Raw genomic sequence first — 11,097 nt, 5'->3', positions numbered from 1 at the left:
GCAGCAAGTCGAACACCATTGGGACTTCGTCCATGTTTATGATGAAGCGGTTTTCGAATTCTGACTCCTCTTGAACTTCTCTCAATTGCTGATGAAATACACCCAATCATTCCTGCAGATTGGCTGGAAGACACTGACTCACAGTAGCTGTAGAGTGTATTGACAGAAGGTTTCTTTGCATGAACCGCCTCGCCCATCCTCTTGACACTTTGAAGTCGATCCCTTTAGAGGCTGCCAGGGCATGGGCCTGACTACATTAAGTTTCCACGGAAACTGGCAGTTGCAAATCTCTTTGACCCAAAACCCAGGCAAGAATATTGTCCTCATATTTCTTGTCCTAAAGACATTTCACTCAAATAAGTGCAGGGGGGAGATTTTTCAATTTCAAACTTACTGAAACAGTTTGTGACTCAGATTTTACTTTACTGTATACCGTACTTAAGAGTCCCTGGTTAACTAGTAAGTTTTCCCAAAACTATTTTGAAAGTTTCCGTTTTTTATCATTGAATTGATGAGCACTTATTAAATACCTGGGAAGGGGTGTGATATTGATTTTTACAGAAACGGATTTTGGGTCCACTTGCCCGGTTGGGCAGAATGAGTGCACATTACGCTTGCCCTATGGTTCAAAGTCATAAAAAAGTCACAGTAGTTGCAGTCTGTTAAAAAAAGTTGCTTCTGTACTTGAAAAAAGTACTTGCTTTCCTTTTTTCACTTTTTGTCCTCAAATATGGCATGTCAATGATCTCAGAATCCTTCAGGCTGGAGGGGCACTTTGCCTGTAAGAGCCCAGAGCCACAAGTCTCTGTGGTGGTGCGTGTGGCCTCATATATTCTTGAGGCTGTGATGCGGCCAACCCTATACTGACCCCACTTCGCAGACTTCACTTGCTCCCGTGTCACACTTTCCATATATGATGCCTGTGATGGGATCACATTAATGTCCACACTGTCTGCATGTGCCAGTATCTCCTGATATGAGGCATCCCTAAAACTATCATTTCTGACTGACTTAAGGTCAACTGGTCAATCACCTTCCAGTGACTTGGGTTTAAAATTGGCAGCATAATCCTTAGACACAGACAGGACAACAGCAGTTCCTTTTTCAACAGCACACTGTAGACTGCTTCAATCTCACGTTTTGTGGGCGACGGTATATTATTTGGGTCCTTTATGGGATGAACAGATGCCAAGCTATCCCTCTGCTTCTTATTTCAGGACTGAAAGTCCAGCTCTCTAATGCTTTTGTATGGATGTTCCAACTACAGGAAAAATAAGAAAAAAAATGTTTAAAATTCTAGTATGGACACTTGAGTAAAATGATAATTTACCACGTGTAAAATAAATTTCAAGCATAGAAATTATATTCATAATATCCATTTGGTGCAGATTTAGGGACCGTTCACATGGAAAGTATTTTCTAAAAATCTATTTTCTATTTGCGGTATCTTGTAATCACGGTCTGTGGCCTGAATACCCCGCGGCGTAATTACTGGCAGCGCCGAGAATTAATTACAGCTTTGGAAGTAACTGGCTCGCGCTGCCAGTAATTACGCCGCAGGATTTTCAGAGCACAGACCGTTATCACAAGATATGCCACGAATAGAAAATAGATTTTTAGAAAATAGACTTTCCATGTGAACAAAGCCTTAATCATACATGTATTAAATACCATGCCTTTTTATAGTCCTCTTGTAAGTATTGGCATAACAAATACACAATACAAATTTTTGTCACAAAAGTGCAGGGATATAAACATTATGGATGGCTACCAATCTATTTTTTTACTCTAATCTTGCCACAAAATACTACGTTAAATCAGTACCTGAACAGATAATGGCATCATCCAGTAAGCTGGGACATCTGTCACAGATGCCTCCTTTCTGACCTTGGTCCAGGCTTCTAGAGCAAACAGCACAGCAGATATGTATGTGACTACATGCCTCGCCAAGCCCAGCCATACATGTGCAATGTGCACTGTTGACTCCTCCAGAGCTGATGATGATCCAGGGTTCAAGGGGTTTCTCTCTGATACGCATGGGGTGGTTAACCTTAAGTAAAAGAACAGTTTCATAAATATCTACAATATATTGTCTTTAAAATGCTGTTAATTAAATAATCTTTATTTTTCATTTTCAGTTGATAATTTATGACTAAGCACAAATCTGAAGTAAGTACGTAATACGTAGTACTATGTCATTGATGTACTTACATCATTACAAAATGATATAAAAATATATAAATCTCTTACATTAAAATAAAGAACATAGCTAAATTTAAATTACCCAATAATTGGATTAAGGCTCCAGACAAGCAGGAATCATATTCATTTTTTTTACTTTGAAATAAACACCCTAACAGTGTTTATTATATAACATTTACAATTTCTGTCTGTGGTTACAGTGGTGTTTATGGCCATTCATTGTAATTATGCCACAAAAGCAACAGATCCTACGTACAAACAAGATTTAGATTCAACCTAAAAACGTTTCATATTGTTGTGTTTAGAGTCTTAATAACCAGCTTACCTTTGCTTTTAGCAGATGGCAGGAATTCAACTCCATGTGCAAAATTATCCATCCATCTTGGAATAACCGGTAGGCTTCTAAGGCTTTGTAGCTTCTCAATTCGTCTGACGTGTAAAACGACTCCCGAAGAATAAGGAAATCAAAAAGGTCAACACTATTTATGTGTGGCCAGAATTTCTTGTCAATCTCATACGAATCCTTTCTGATATCACCAATTTTCTCCTGGAACCTCCATCTTACATCTCCCTCCAATGATTCTCTGTACGAGTCCTTCATAATAAAGTCAACAAAATCCAAAGTCAACAACAAATTCAACCAAGATAATGATAAAAACAATATAAGCGGTTCTATGACCCCTTTGTACTAGTTCATAAATATGGCGGTGCTTTAACTGACACCAGCTGGTACACACAAATCGATGACAAACAATGACGTCAAGGAAAGCAGAGGATTGGCAAGCGGGCAAGGGGCTATTTTGAGCCCTGTTTCTTGAATGAATGGGAATGTGATGCCTTAATTACTCCTATTCTGGGAGTGAGGTGTCATCTATTAGTGCCAAGCAGTCTTCCTCATAGTCTTCTTGAATTTCACTATAAGTTTCATTAAGGTTTCTGCTTATGTTCTTCCTTCGTAATATGGATTTATATCTATCTATAACTGCTGAGGCAGAAGATTCAATTGGAGATGTTTGGGATGATCAAAATTTGTATGTAGAAGATGATGGACCTGGAGTTATTGGGGTGCTTGAAAGTGGCCCCTCATCAGTTCTTTGTCTTTTTGGTGTGCCTGCATTTTCTTTGTTTACCACGTTAAGGATTTTTTTTTTACATTTTTCAACAATGGCAGAATAAATTTGTGTGACATCTGTGCCTGTCTTGTCTTCTATAACGATTTTACAGGTAAGTTTAGTCCTAGGGGATGCTCAGTTGCCTTGTTATGTATCTTAGGTACTATATTTGTGTAACGTGTTACACTGCACCCCTGTGCATTGATATGTACTTGTGATTAGACCAATAAAGTCAGTTCCAACAAATGCATTGAAGGTGTACACATGTTATTGTCAAAAACTCAGACAACATACATAACAGCCTTTCTGCAGAAATCTTCAGAACACTTGGGAATATTCTTGGACTTTAGACCTGAAGATTGAAGTAAATATAATGATGAACAAAATGTATTAAAGTCTCATATTAGTGTGGCAAGGGGAGCAAAACAAAGTATTATGTGAAATAAATGCACATATAACCCAAAGCAGCAGTGCAAGTAGTTTTAGTTAGTTTTACTCTGTTTAATCAAATCTTTTTGATATCTTCAAGAAAAGGTGTTATTTGAACTGCAATTGGCAATGGTGTTTATAATTGGCATCTACTTTCCTACACTGAGTCAAGCTTTCTGCCATTCATGTGGCACCAGTTACAAGACAAGTCCAATAGCACATTTTACATGTACAACAACCCATTTTATTTACCCATCAAAATTTGCGACAGAGAGCAATTTTGTTTTTTTTCTATAGTGTGTGTGCTGTAAATGATCCCTATGATGATTAAAAAAAAAAAAAAAAAAAAAACGAGATGACACTAATCTGAGAGCTAGCTTTCTTTTCCATAAGGTACAGCTGCAAAACAGACTGGTATGTCTGTGTCCCAGATTTAAGTGCTGTTTTATTAGAGTCACTTTTAGCTAAGAATTACAAAGTTTAAAATGCACAGCAATGTTTGAAAACACAAAATTGTCTGTTATAATAAGACAAATCCATCCCCTTTCACATAAATTTAAAAAATAATTTCAGCTTCAATGATTTGGTACAAAAACATTCCTAATGATAAAATATTTCTCCATAAAAGATTACTTTACAAATGATCAATTTTTCAAGATTTCTTTGAAATAGAAATTAAAGAATTTCTATAGAATCCTAAGAAGACTATAAGATTGTGCATTACAAACAATAAAAAGCATTTTTGCTTTAATAGTGATATATAATTGACAATTCAACTGATAAAATTGACCTATATCAAATATCTATTGTTTAGAATGATATTTGTTTATAAGTTATGTATTTTTCTCAAGATTTTAACTTACAACAATTTCCTATAGGATCCTATAGGAAATCCTATAGGAAAGGTGCCCTATAGGATCCTATAAGATTTCCTATAAATTTTCGTAAGGGCAGTCACAAACAGTCCTTTAAGATGCTCTCACCTTACAGTAATTAGTCATGTACATTTAAAATAAATGACAATAGTGGTAGGACCCTAGGATCCCTGCAAGTGGATGATGATTATTTTTTATCATTACATTTTAAAATACTTTAAAATAAACTTTTTAGTAGCATGCATTAAAGCAAATGTTCTGATGAAGTTTAAATAGTTTTATTTCAGTCTCAGTTTGTGATGAAAACTATTTTAAGAACTATATCAGATTTCAGTACTGTCACTAATATAAATTGCATTATGTTGTATGTTGAGAAAACTTAAAACCAGTAATATTGATGCAATTTTCAGCTAACTTTGTACGGAAATGCACATAGGGCATGTAAACTGGGTTTTACGAAGAGTTTTTTGAACTTCTGACTCTAGCACAAATGGTATGTAGCCAGCTGTGACACATGCTGCACTGGATCCATTTGTCATATCCCTTGTTTTTTTTTTTTTTATCCCTTGTTTCGGCAGAATGGCATATCACAGATTTCGTCATTGGACTTTCTGCCACTCATCTAAATTTTGTGTTTGACGTATTCGTTAAACCATTCACAGTGCAATTTGTCAATAGTGGTTAGGTCTGCTCCTTTCAAGATATAGCTTCTGTATTCTGTAAATAAGAGTGAAAAAAGCATAAGACAGTTAAAAATTCCTTTCTACATAAAGCTACTCTTTCAAGGGATACAATAAAAAAATATTATCATATTCTGATAAGTTGGTAAATGCTACAAGACAGACAAGCTACCAAAGGTACAGACTAAATCAGTAACAGAGAAATCAAACTAGTTATCTACAGTAAAATGTAAACAGAAAAGAAAGGTTTGTTTAATTTTATCTTTTATGCTGTACAAGACGAGATATTTTCAATCTGCTTTGTTTTGTGACGGACGACATGTCTCTACATAAGAGAAGTAAATTACAAAATTAGCACTTGTACTTCTACAGCTTAGATTCGAGTAAAAATACTATTAAACCACTTTGAAACGCTTTTGAACAGCTTCATATTGTGTAACTTATGATCTTTCTTTTCACTAACATGAAAATGTAAAAATTACCATCAGTACAAAAACTTCACAATTGTCAGAACCAATCTGCTGGCTTGACATCTTCCTTTCTAGTGTCCAGCTCCATGCATCAGGCCTAGCTTGCCTTCCCTCTAGATCTCTCTTCTCAAAACTTCCTATAAGTAGTAAGATATTCTGTCAGTTGGTAGAAAGTTTAATGTGATAACAACTAATGCAATCTCTGCATCCTGTTAAATCGAACAACGAATTGTTCAGACTTGAGCGATGACAACATTAAATTCTATCATATATTCAAAGTTTATCAGATTCTTTTTATCAACAGCATAATATTTATCAAGTTTATTTATCAATTCTCCTTCTGTTTTGTTTGGGCCTTTGTCATGGCACATTCTCTTGTACCTAAGAAAAACACATAAGAAAAATATAGACAGTGAAGAACTAATAACTTTGGGACAAAAAGCTATATCAGTATTTAGATTAGTGCAGTAACAATGAAAGAAGTGCACCATGACAGAGGCAGGTGATAGCTACGTAAACTGTCTGTACTTAAAATAATATGTCCTAGTAAAGAATGCACAGTTGCTTATTAGAGACACAAATATAACACCTAGGCAGTCAGAAAACAAGAAAAGTATTTCACTTTTACAATCATACAGTTTTGATACAACTGTAACATGCTAGAACCCTTTAATGAAGCGCATTATGTGTGCCTTTGTACTTACAACTTTATTTTTTTAAACAATGTTTATTCAAAAGAATGAAGTGGAGGCAAGGCGCTGGAAGCATTATATGCTCTCCACAAAATTATGTAAGTAAATTAATAAAACAAATGGATAGGTATATACATATATACAACAGAGTAAGTGTAAAACTTCAAATATTATGGAGCACAAGTTAAGTACAGAAAGAAAGAAGAGGAAAAGAGATAGTACCTATTAAGTGATAACAAAGTTTACGAGAAGAAAATTTGCACAGTTTCGAAGATAATTTCATTTTGGGTGGGTGATAAAGATCTATGACCGTAGAGAAATAGGGACAGCTTTTCTTTTTGAGTTTTAAAAGAGGTCTTGCTTGCATGTAGAATTTCATTTATTTTTTGGTAAAGGGGAGGGTACCTTAAATTGAGTGAGGGACATCTGAAGAAGAAGTGCAGAGGGGTTTCAAGGGCACCACAGGTGCAGTGTGGTGTATCAATAGTAGTCCAGTTATGCCTAAACAATTCTGCTCTAAATAAACACCCAACCCTCGCTCTGTTAAGAATTTTTTCTTGATTTCTGTCCAAGTTTAGTGTTGTTGTTGAAAGCGACCCAGCAGTGAGGTAATTTTTTATCGAGTTCTTGAAAGATGAGATTGAAGGTAAAGATTTAGTGGAGGAGGAGAGTGGATCCCATGAAGACATTAGAAAATAGTTAACTGAGGTACGGGGGTATTTAGGAGGAAGTTTAAAGTCTCTTTTGTTATTTTCTCGGGTTATGATTGGAAAAGGGCTTCTGAATGGGCGGAATATATCAGAAACATAGGAGGGGACCAAATTCGCCATGACTGAAAACATAATTTTTTGAGAATACATTTTTCTTCTATCAAATAGAGAAATCCAATTTAGTTGTTCAAATATTTTGGAGGTACAAGAGCTAGGTAATATAATATAATATATATAATATATTTATTTTAATATATATAATATAATATATTTATTTTAAGTCTAAACTCCATATGAATATGTTCGTTAGACTTTACAAATATGTACATACATATAACAAGTATACAACTGGTCAAAACACGCTGTGTACAATCTCGCCTCCCTGAGGTAAGGCTCCCAGTACTATTATGCCGGCTTGGTATTGAAGAGACGATAGTTTCGATAATTTCTTCTGGAGTGAGTTATGATAGAAGATGTCACAGTAATCAAATTGTGATTGGATAAAGGCATTATATATAACATTTAAATGTTTGGACCTAACTTTGCAGTAAAGAGGTTTTAGTGCATTTACGGCCCGTTGAACCTTTTCGCAAACAAGATCAGTATGATCGTTAAAATTTAGTTTTGAATCAAGTACTAGTCCCAGGTGTTTGTGGCTCTTAGTCCTAGGTATCATGGTATTGTTAATATACAATCCAGAGTATGTACTACTATTTTTTTCTTTGCCGAATATAATTTCGCGGCACTTTGCCGGTTTAAAATTGAGTTTCCATTTATTGGACCAATTTTCAATGGTACGTAGGTCACCTTGTAATATAGCGTGTGAATCGACATCTCCCCGACGCGAGGGCATAAAGAGGGAAGTATCATCCGCATAGATGAAACAATCGGTAGAGAGTCCGTCAGGGAGGTCATTTATATATATGAGAAAAAGTAACGGGCCAAGTATGCTACCTTGGGGTACACTTGTATTTATGTAACCTCCCTTAGATAAATTAGACGATTTCCCAACAACTTTATTGGTGACATGTAGCAATGCCTCTCTGTGGTTGACCATGTCTTCCAGAACTTCATCATTTACAGAAATGGCTTCAAGACTTCCACCATCTTTGGCATTCATCTAAAAATGGAAATCACTTTTGATATTAGAAAACCTGTTTAAAATTTATCATGTTATTTTTGTGAACACAGGAGCAATGTTTCATGCTTCCCACTTTATTTAAGGTAAAGACATGATTAGTATCATGACTAGCAGACAGCCTGTTAAGTAAAATAAGCAGAAGCATGAAAAATAGGTAGGTAAATAAAATATTTGTAGTGCAGCCATTTAAGCATATATAGAAATAACTGATAATCTAAAAGAAGTCTACACGATTTAAAAGATTAAATAGGTTTGATATAAATGACAAGACCAAAGCATATCATATCTAATACACATTTTGGCTACACATGCATGGACTGCTTTTCAAACACAATTTCAGTGATGTAACAAACCTATTACTGAGATGTCAGAAAATAATGATAAAAATGTTCCAAAATTTTTGTTGTCTACTTAATCATTAAAATTTTAAATCTAGACTTAAAATGGTAGAACCCTTTAGGGTGCCTCCCAAACATTAGAAAAAAGGGGTGAACTTTGTGGACGTTTGCTTTTGTGTCCTGATCGAATACGCCACATCCTCCAAATAAGTATCCCAGTCGTTCTGGTGTTCATTAATGAGCTTGCTCAATCGAGTCTTCAGTGTCTGGTTTGATAGGCACTTGTCACAGACCTCTCTATTCTGAGGGAGCGGCAAACCTCTGTATTTATTTCAGCCACAAACTCTCTTCCTTGGTCTGACAGGAGCCTTTTTGCTCCTCCCCACCTGACAATTCTAAATGAAATCCCATTAAAACCAACTAAAAACATGATTATCATATAGGGCAATAATATAATATAATATGGGACTTAGTATTCAGAATTTTCAAGACTTAACCGTAGGATCCTTATGTGCCGAGTCTGGTAGTTGGGTAAGCCTGATTTCTGCCCTTGCAGTTGAAGGTGTGGATGTACTGCCCTGCTCCTCCCAAGTTCTAATAATTGATTCCTCCTTCCAATCCCTGATGATATAGTTCCTGCTAAGTTTTTGGGGGTCCAGTTTTGAAAAAAAATTCAGAGGGTCTGTCTTCAAGTCTGCACTTTCCAATACTGTGCCCCAGGGCAAATTCCTGTGCTTCTGATTTCGTATGCACCATGTGGAGCAAAAGCTGTGGTCATTGAGCTGATGGCACACAACAGATTTCAGGCCCTGTTCTATTTGTTGAGCATCAGCTTGGGCCAACATGTAAAAGAAACTTTTCAAAATAGCATTTATTGTTTTTTAACTTAATTCCTTGTGTGAAACTTCTCTTCTAGCTCTGTTGAAGGCAATGGAGTCGTCATCGCCTATAAGTTTTTTAACAAGAACTTTTTTGTTTGGTGTTTTTTTAGAAGTTCTGCAACCAAAACTGGCTCCATGGCCTTTGCTGAACCTTCACAATTTCTATGACATTTGTTTTTTTTGGCTTGTCTTCCTGTCATCTTTGCAATATTACAAAATCTGCATTTTTTGCACCGAGCTGTGTAGCCAATAATTTTGCCTGTTTTTTTTCCCAATAAAAGAAGCAGTTCCTGAAATTTTAATGTCAAACAGTCAGATAGATGCTGTGAATTTTAATTTTTTGTCTGTGTAATATAATATAATATTTTTATACCTGAAAGACTATTGTAGGACCGCCCTGACCCTCTTTTCTGATAAGCTCCATCTGCAGAAGCAGATATTGTGTCCAACTCTAAATAATATAAGAAAATGACTATGACATAATGTAATGTGGTGTAAAAATTATTTCTTTAAAAATACAATTCTTGAAAGCAAATTAATTTAAGATCATTTAAAAACAATGCATGAATTACTAAATAATTACCATATTCCTCATCAACAAATGCCTCAGTGCTTGTGATGGAATCAGGCACTGCAGCGATGGCAGTCACCTGTAATGAAAAGCATCCTTGACTTAATTCTTCTACTTATATTGTATGGGGCATTAATTGTACCACCAGCGTTAGCGCTGGCGGTACACATGGTTTCGGTCTCGTCCGGATCGTTCCGCCGGCTCCGCCGGACGGCTACCGTTACCGCTTCTCCTCCTAGACGGTAAGGCCCCCCATACCCATCTCATGGATTTAGGTCACCTATAATCTCAACTCGTTCCACGTAAAATTTGGGCTTTGTCGGTATTGGGGTCTGGGTGTGGCACTCATTGCAATGCACCCTTGTCCAAAAATGGCAAAATTAAATGCTAATTATCTACCCTACGGAAGGAGTTACGGGAAAAATTTCTACAGACGGCTTTCCAAAAGTCATATGTGTAGATTTCAAATATACCCTCGGATTTGACCTTTGACCTTTACTTCAAGGTCAAATGGGCCAAAATTTTCAAAAAAATGAAATTTTTTACGAAAAAAAAATTTTTTGCCCTGTTATTCAGACACCACACAGACTTAACCAATAATATTATTGGAAAGTGTTACCCTTCAGGTCATCTTTCATCTCCGTGAATTTGGGGTCAATCGGTGCATTTTCACAGGAGTAGCGGCCATAAGATACCGAAACTGAAAACTGTCTCTAATTCGGGAACCGTTAATGCTAGAGACCCATTCTTTTTTGCATTTTGTAGAGCATGTAAAGCCCAACACTGGGGGTGGTCTCGGTTTTTTTGTATTCCATACGGTTTTCGAGTTACGCTGTATCAAAAAGTACATATTGGTGGTGAAAGGAAAATGTACGGAAGCCCACTGGTGCCATATGTAGAAAAAAAAATTATCTCGAAATTTCGAGATACTATTTTGAAATTTGAACAAAAAAATTTACCACCAGCGTTAGCGCTGGCGGTAAGCATGGTTTCGGT

Source organism: Lingula anatina, chromosome 10, assembly GCF_051362555.1.
Source record: "Lingula anatina isolate TDL-2025a chromosome 10, LinAna3.0, whole genome shotgun sequence".
Taxonomy (NCBI): Eukaryota; Metazoa; Brachiopoda; class Lingulata; order Lingulida; family Lingulidae; genus Lingula; species Lingula anatina.
The sequence above is the reverse complement of the archived record's forward strand: the minus strand, read 5'-3'. Positions refer to the sequence as shown.